The sequence below is a fragment of the Macrobrachium nipponense genome, chromosome 31 (genome assembly GCF_015104395.2).
Source record: "Macrobrachium nipponense isolate FS-2020 chromosome 31, ASM1510439v2, whole genome shotgun sequence".
Classification (NCBI taxonomy): Eukaryota; Metazoa; Arthropoda; class Malacostraca; order Decapoda; family Palaemonidae; genus Macrobrachium; species Macrobrachium nipponense.
Genome location: NC_061093.1, coordinates 26588346 through 26596425, shown reverse-complemented (window position 1 = coordinate 26596425; position 8080 = coordinate 26588346). Strand labels below are relative to the sequence as shown.

Sequence of the window (8080 nt, the reverse complement as noted above, 5' to 3'; positions counted from 1 at the left end):
TAAAGATGCTATCAACCGCTACTTTTAACCGAAGCTCTGAAATGCGTTAAATCTGTCGTTTGAACTTCTCGAATTCTGTTCTTTCAGTGGCAAATATTTTAAACTGATTAAATTTTCTCAAATATGAGGCCAGAAGTAATATCTCTTCGATTTAAAAAGATAATATAAGCTGCGTCAACTTTGTTTGAATTATAATAGGGTTAAACCTTAGCACATTCCGTGTATACCTTTTCAATACAAAAGTTTCCTTTTGTTGGCAACCTTCACCAAAGTCGTTTGGCCTAAGTCCAGAGGTCCAGACCATACCTCTTATTGCCTTTAACCCCCTATCACAGTTACGAGCCGCCCCTAGCAAGGACTAGTGCTGATATAAAGCAGCCAGACAACCGACCACCTTCACAAAAATACAAACGGATATGTTGCCTGGCGGTAGCCAAAAGTTTAAAGCTGCCTTTTATATTACTTTTTAAGACTGCCAGCCATAACTAAAAATCTCACTCTTGTTTAGTACAATCACTGAGCTAAACATTTGCCTTCCACTGCAGCCAACACTGTATGTGGATCATGCATCCTTGGCCTTGATCGATCTCCCAAATCAGTTGTGTTCAAATCTGCCCGGATTGCTGGATGATTTTCTGTTTGTAAAACTGCCTCTTCATCTTTTGAAGCTATGTCTTAAGCTTGAAATTCCCCGCCCTCCGAACCTTGATCCGTCCGAAGTCTTCTGAAATTGTATTAGCTTGATTCGAGTCATCACCAAATGATGATGAAAGTCTTCAGAGACATATTCTGTTGTTTGTGTTAACGTTCAGTTATGGAGCGTAAAATCCTAATCGCTAATAATATACTAATGATGATATGTTTAATCTGCTGCTAACAAATTCTTTTATAGATCCATTTTTTTGTATTGGTCATCGATAACTGCAATAACCAATACTCTCACACTTTTACTTTTCCCGGACACTCTTCACAGTTAATACTTGAATAACTTCAATTCTATTAGAAAATCATGATAGTGCAAACTATTCCAGCAGTCCTTTGTATGCTGTGTTCGGTAGTATTGTCAACCGAGGGTAGTTCCCGGGTGTGGTAACGTGTTCTTCAAATCAAGAGGTAGAATTGCGATAAGAAATTATATTAATCAATTTTAGGACAGAGTAAAATACTTAGTGTAGAAATCTTCCACATCACACGTTTCATATATCTATACAAAAGTTATATTAGAATCACCTCGATTCATGTTCGCACAATACGCCACTAACCTCTATGTTGATGTTCATTCACACTGAAAAACTAGCCTTTGTGTTCATTACACCTACAACTACTTCTGTTTTTCCTCACTCCATTCATAAAATTTTTTAAATAACATTGGAGACTTATTACAACCTATTCTAAGACCAACATTTCGCACCAAAGCTGTAATTTCCCGTCTGCTTATTCTTACACAAACCTTCATGCTTCAAAAAAGCGTCTAATCACTCTGAACAATATACCTTTTACGCCACAAATCTTCTATACACTGTACAGTGCATCGCAATTCTAAACTTTTCTAGGTCCATTCTGGCTCCTAAACCTTTCTTAATTACTCTCTCATAACAAACGTGTGTTTCACGCATCTTTCTCCTTATTCATTCTTCCCTTATCTATCTTACTACCATAATCTCCCTATATATATTTCGTAATGTTATATCGAAGCTATTCTTATGATCAGATAAGGAAAAATCTTTCCTGTCATTTATTCTTAGCCATTTTCACCATAACTCCAATCCAAAATGGCATAGGTTCGAATCCTGGTCAAGGCTGGGCCTTTTACCATGTATAATTCCATATAGGTTTAAGTTTTCCCAGGATATAATGAAAGTGATGTTAGATTTCTGATGAGTTTTTCTTGGCTTAATATTTTAAGGTATAAAAAGTATGCGTATTTGTGACAAACGTATACAATAAATATATATATATATATATATCTATATATATATATCTCTATATATAATAAATATATATATATTATATATATATATATAATGTGTGTGTATGTGTGTGTGTGTGTGTACGGGTTCGTGCGGGTCCGTGTGCAATTGTGTAAGATTGATAGAAGTAGAATCATGAACATGATCACTGGTTATCTTCTTTTTTTTAGTGTCGGGAACAATAACAAAACCTTTCAAGTAATGGAAAACGATCATGAAGCATTGCGTAAGTTGAAGAGCCTTTGAACAGTTACCTTTTACTTGTTTAGTATTATAACTGACGTGTGCCTTGTCTTAACAGCGTCGTACCTAGATGTGGATTAATTGAAAACGGTCTTGAGGAGTAGATTATGCAGAATCATCCTTGTATTATTCAGATCAAGTCTCTCTCTCTCTCTCTCTCTCTCTCTCTCTCTCTCTCTCTCTCTCTCTCTCTCTCTCTCTCTCTCTCGATGAAGGTTTCTTGTCATCAACCTTAAGCTCAGAAATAAGTGAAAAATCCAATTTAAAGGTACGACCAACATTCTAATTTACTTCATAAAGTCGCAGAAAATCGCATTTCGAATGAAATGATGCTTTTTTTTTATTCGGTCCTTTTGGAAGGTATTTAACAGAGATTTTTTTCCATTAAATCCCCACACGAATTTATCCTATCTTAAATTTACAAGACCCATCATTAGGGGGTCTTTCGCTACTTGTTTTCAGTTCAGAATTTGACCCCTGTGACTGACGCTTTCAGAATTTCTAGTCAAAATTGCTGACCGACCTTTGTAACTGACGCTTTCAGAATTACTAGTCAAAATTGCTAACTGACTTTTGTAAAAATTGCTAAATGACCTTTGTAACGGATGCCTTCAGAATTGTTAACTGATCTTTGCAACTGACCGATTGAAAAGCAGGCCCCAAGTGAACTTATTAGTCGATCTTTCACTTCAATCTGATTCTGGAAGTGTTTTTGTAAAGAAAAGGTGAATTTAAAAGCAAAACTCCTTCAGAGTAAGTCAGTGTTCAAAGAAAAAATTGTAGTAACTGCCATTTGTTGACAACTTGATTTAGAATTGTTATCAAAGTTCCAGACATCAGAATTATTCTATTAAATTCGATTTCTTTCAAATAACTGGAATAGAATTCCATTGCAAACTGTGATGTCGTATAGTGAAGGATAGCACTTAATAAAGGGATTGTTCTAATAATTATTACTACCAATTCTTTTCTTTTATTACTGAACGCTTATGACGAATCCTTCCTGGAATTCTTCAGGAACAAAAATAAATTCCGGCTCATGAACTGAAGGCATGCAGTGCTGACAAGTATGCTGAACTAATTTCTGTGATGGTCGACTAAATGTGAAGTAATCTTAAAATTAACGTAAGAAATACGCCTCGACTGTTGCCATTTAGCTATCGTCACGTCTCCAAGCTGAATTGTTGCAGCTTCCTTCTTTTTTTTCTTTCTTTCCATTGACGAAAATAGAATAATATAGAATAACAGTAACCTCTCAGTTATTCGTCTGAATGACGCTTCGACTTGGAAGTACCCAGCATGACACCACTCTCTCTCTCTCTCTCTCTCTCTCTCTCTCTCTCTCTTCTTCTCTCTCTCTCTCTCTCTCTCTCTCTCTGGACGTTTAAATCGCCTGAGTTTTTAACTTCTTTCTACCAGAAGGCCGACGGGAGGAGCAACTAAGTACATTTATATTACTGAAGACTAAAGAGGAAAAAATAAAGGGGGAGAACAAAACTGAACCCAACAACGGCAAAGGAATAAAGCGAGCCGCATCTTAAAAGAGGAAAGTTTATAGACATGTGGAACACGAAAGTTAAGAGAGTTCCATAACTTGATTGTAAAGAGAGAGAGCCATATCGAACCAAATCATAATATTTGTTGTCTTCGATCATCCCGAAAAATATTATATAAATTATATATTATATATATATATATATATATATATATATATATATATATATATATATATATATATATATAGTATATAACTTTTTTTTTTTATTTCGGAGTATTCCGTTAGTTTTTAAGTTGTAAAAGGAAAAAACCAGAGATAAAATCGACTACAATTCATTGCCACAGTCAGTCGAACAGTCATTGCAGTGCAGATTCTTTCTGTGTGTGTTCAAAAATGTCTTTCGTGAAGCTACGAACAATTCTCCTGATGCAAAAACACAGTGGACCGCCAACCTAAGCAAGATGGAATTAAAGAGAGAGAGAGAGAGCGAGAGAGAGAGAGAGAGAGAGAGAGAGAGAGAGAGAGAGAGGGGGGAGAAAAGCAAAACTCATAGAAGATATATATATATATATATATATATATATATATATATATTATATATATATATATATCTATTATATATATATATAATATATATTATTATATATATATTATATATATATATATGCATGTGTGTGTATGATATATATGCGTATATACAATATATACATATCTCTCTATAAATGTAATATATATATATATCTATATATATATATAGATATATATATATATATATATATATACATATATATATGTGTGTGAGTGTGTTGTGTGTGTGTGTATAAAAGGAAAGAGAAAGAGCAACAGTTCTATGACGCGCCGTTCATTCAGCAACCCCGACCTCGATACGGTGACCATTCCCTAGGAAGGACAACCCTTTGCTGTTATTGGCAATCCACGCCCTAATTGAGCCAGCCGTGGCCGACGAAGTAGGAAACGTCCTGGAATTCATAAATGATGCCCTTGAAGTCGAAACCCTTAGGCCTAAGCCATACGGGGAACGGCCTTCCCTCTAAATGGTTACTAGTTTCTGTTACACAGATGTACGTAATCGATACGAAACCGTATTGATTACATACTTTTCTATCTTCTACCTTTCAATTATATAAAACGCACGTACACTCCCTCCCACACGTATTATATTATATGATTATACACACACACACACACACACACATATATATATATATATATATATATATATATATATATTTATATATGTGTGTGTGTTTGTTTGTTTGTGGGTTATTGCACCGAGCTTCCGTACTACTACATTAGGGCTCAATGACACTGAACTTTGGAATGAAGGCATTCACCTTCCTTCTCGGAAGACTAATCGGGGATAACGTTGGCCGAGGAGGAAGGTGGGTGTCACCTTGATCTTGAAGGATACCAGGTGTTTCTAGAATCCTAGATGAGCCAGGCAAGACCTACTCTCCTCTTTGCATACTTTATTACTTGAGAGATTGAGGGCTGTTCTCTTGATCGGTACGTATGGTTTACGAGGAGCCTGTACCATGTGGCAGTATTTTAATCGTAATGGGTACGTTGGTAATTCCTGGGAAGGCTAGTGATTTGTATTTTCGGGTAACAGGAAGTTTTTTTAGTTTTTTTTCTCCTGTGCTTCATTTTTCTTACTTTATATGAAAACAGAGAGAGGCATCAATGGTTTTTCTTAGCTAGTGATATGTAACAATCGTCTCCTTATTTTTATTTTTATTGCTTCCTTCTAATTACCGTAATTTTGTGATGCTAATTGTTCCGAAAGCATTATATACTGTATATATATATATATATATATATATATATATATATATATATATATATATATATCTATATATATGTTATGTATGTATGTATGTATGTATGCATATATTTACATTATATACATATGTGTGTGTTTGTACTTTTATATATATATATATATATATATATATATATAATATATATATATATATATATATATATATATATATATATATAAAAGTACAAACACACACATATGTATATAATTGTAATATATACATATACATACATACATACATCTACATACATACATACATCATACATATATAAATAATATATATTCTATATTATAATAGATAATATATAATAATATATATACAGTATATAATGCTTTCGGAACAATTAGCATCACAAAATTACGGTAATTAGAAGGAAGCAATAAAAAAAAATAAGGAGACGATTGTTACATATATATATATATATATATATATTATATATATATATATATATATATATATATATATAAAAGTTATCAGTCTAGATTTACCTTGAGTAGATACCATAGGAAGTGACGCAATCTCATCATGTGGCACATTGGTAAGCCTGTGCTGTTCGTATGTGTGTAAGAGCATTGGGTAAAAATGTTGTCATCCTTGCAAATACAATATTAGAAGTTTGGTGAGCATTGGAGATCAGCACGAAGGTAGCCTTGAATTTCATGAAAGTTTATTACCTGCGTTTCTGTATTTACCAGATACATAATACAGCCATGATATACTAGTATGTTCACAGTAATAACAGGTGACAGCCGTATGGAATCGGTGTTGACATTATCCAGTCTCTAAACTTCTTTGACAGACATTTTGGATTTTATTTTTATCGTAGCAGCTCCATAGCATTAGATAAATGTTTGACCACTAAATATCAGGGCGTGGATAACAACTTGGAACCTCGAGGTGAGTCGCTACCTCTGTCATAATGCACACAATATTCGTGGTTACGCGGGGAGGAAACTTCAGGAGTGTAGGCTCTTTTCTTGTCCGGCTAGATTTCTGAAATCTTGACCTGATTAAGGACAAAAGCAAAGGTAAAGGTTGCCAAACACGCAAGTATGATCGACGACTCACCTTGTGGTCCTCAGGAATATCAACTCTTCCTTTTGTCCTTCCTTCGCGCCCTTCTGGCCTCCGAGAGATCGCATTGGTTACTAACAACGAAAATCAGATTTATCCGAAGGAAAATGAGCGATGGTCGTCGACAACACTAACACAACTTCTGTTGTTCTGTTACTTTGCGTAATTGCTGCACACAACATTTTGCGGTCTCATGTTCTCTTCCTCGCTGGAGGTTCGAGTATTTCTACAGAATATGAAAACATATAGTATTTCAATTCCGCGCGTGCCCGAGTAATTTAATAAAGTGCCCATGCAACGCAAAATAAGACCTATACCTCCTGCACAATTATCGTGAAGAATCAGGGTTAAACACAGGTATTAATCACCGGCAATGCACAGTCATCTTGCAGCAATGTTGCTCAATGGATCGTAGACGTTAGTGGTCCAACGGTGTTCTAGTTACTGTTGCTTTCATGGTCACTTATACCAGAGAAAGGAATTCTCTCGCTTTCATGCGTCACGTATACCAGAGCAAAGGAATCGAGAGGCGAGAGGACAGAGAGAGAGAGAGAGAGAGAGAGAGAGAGAGAGAGATCATCGGTATTTGCGTTAATAATTCTTACCTTTTTATTTTTCTTTTTCTTTTTTTAGTGAACATGAGACAGATCAAAGGTATGTCATTTCTTTCACTCACAAACAAGTAATAAACAGATTAGAGCAAAAATGCAGTGAACGTCAGTAACATTAAATTCAAAACTTTTCTGTAAATAAATTATATACCACACCATTCGTCTTCATCACTGCACCCTTTCTCTCGATAAATACGAGAGAAAACAAAAGATCACATCAAGTCGCTCACAATGAATGCAACATTATTTCTCAATCTTCTAACCAGCGTGTGAGAGGAATCGAAGCCAGCGAGGCTCTCAGTGCACACTAAGCAATCCACCAGTAAACTAGGAAGAGCAGAAGAGACGCGGCCGATCGTTGCTGTATGAGTATGGGTGAAGGCCAGGAAAAAGTTTTGAGCAAGCTCGCCTGAGAAGACAGTGGGAAAGTAGTTCAGATCTCTCGGGCCTCCTCTGATTTAGATCTGAATGTTGGTGCAGGGAAATCAATAAATGGTGTGTCTATGGTCATCCTTAAAATGGAAATAAAATTGACAACGTTGGGCCCTAGCCTCGGGAGCTGGAAGCTCGTGGATATACTTTTGGGGGAAAACCGTGATAAGTGCCATAATTAAACACCGCATTTAGTGTAAAGTTGGGAGTTCTTGAGACATCTGTGATATCTGTAAAATATAATCTCCTCCTTCCATAACTATCAGAAATATCGGTTGAATATCCTTTGAGAATCAAAATAGATTATACAGTTCCTCGACAATTTACTTACCTGTTCTTGAACTCGGAACACGCGGCAAAATCGTACGTATGCTGTGAGGTAATATCAGCAAATGCTATAGCCACGTG

At 35.5% G+C, this 8080-nt stretch overlaps 1 protein-coding gene across 1 annotated transcript in view; it reads right to left on the bottom strand.

Annotated features, from left to right (window-relative positions):
• The window catches only part of LOC135206791 (gastric triacylglycerol lipase-like), a 73492-nt gene extending 65891 nt beyond the window's left edge, over nt 1-7601 (bottom strand). The window contains exons 1-2 of the mRNA XM_064238286.1: nt 7504-7601; nt 6624-6855 (exon numbers count right to left, since the gene is read on the bottom strand). The gene's annotated coding sequence lies outside the window, so the exon portion shown is untranslated. The remainder of the gene's footprint in view (nt 1-6623; nt 6856-7503) is intronic.
• Between the last annotated feature and the right edge of the window lie 479 nt (nt 7602-8080).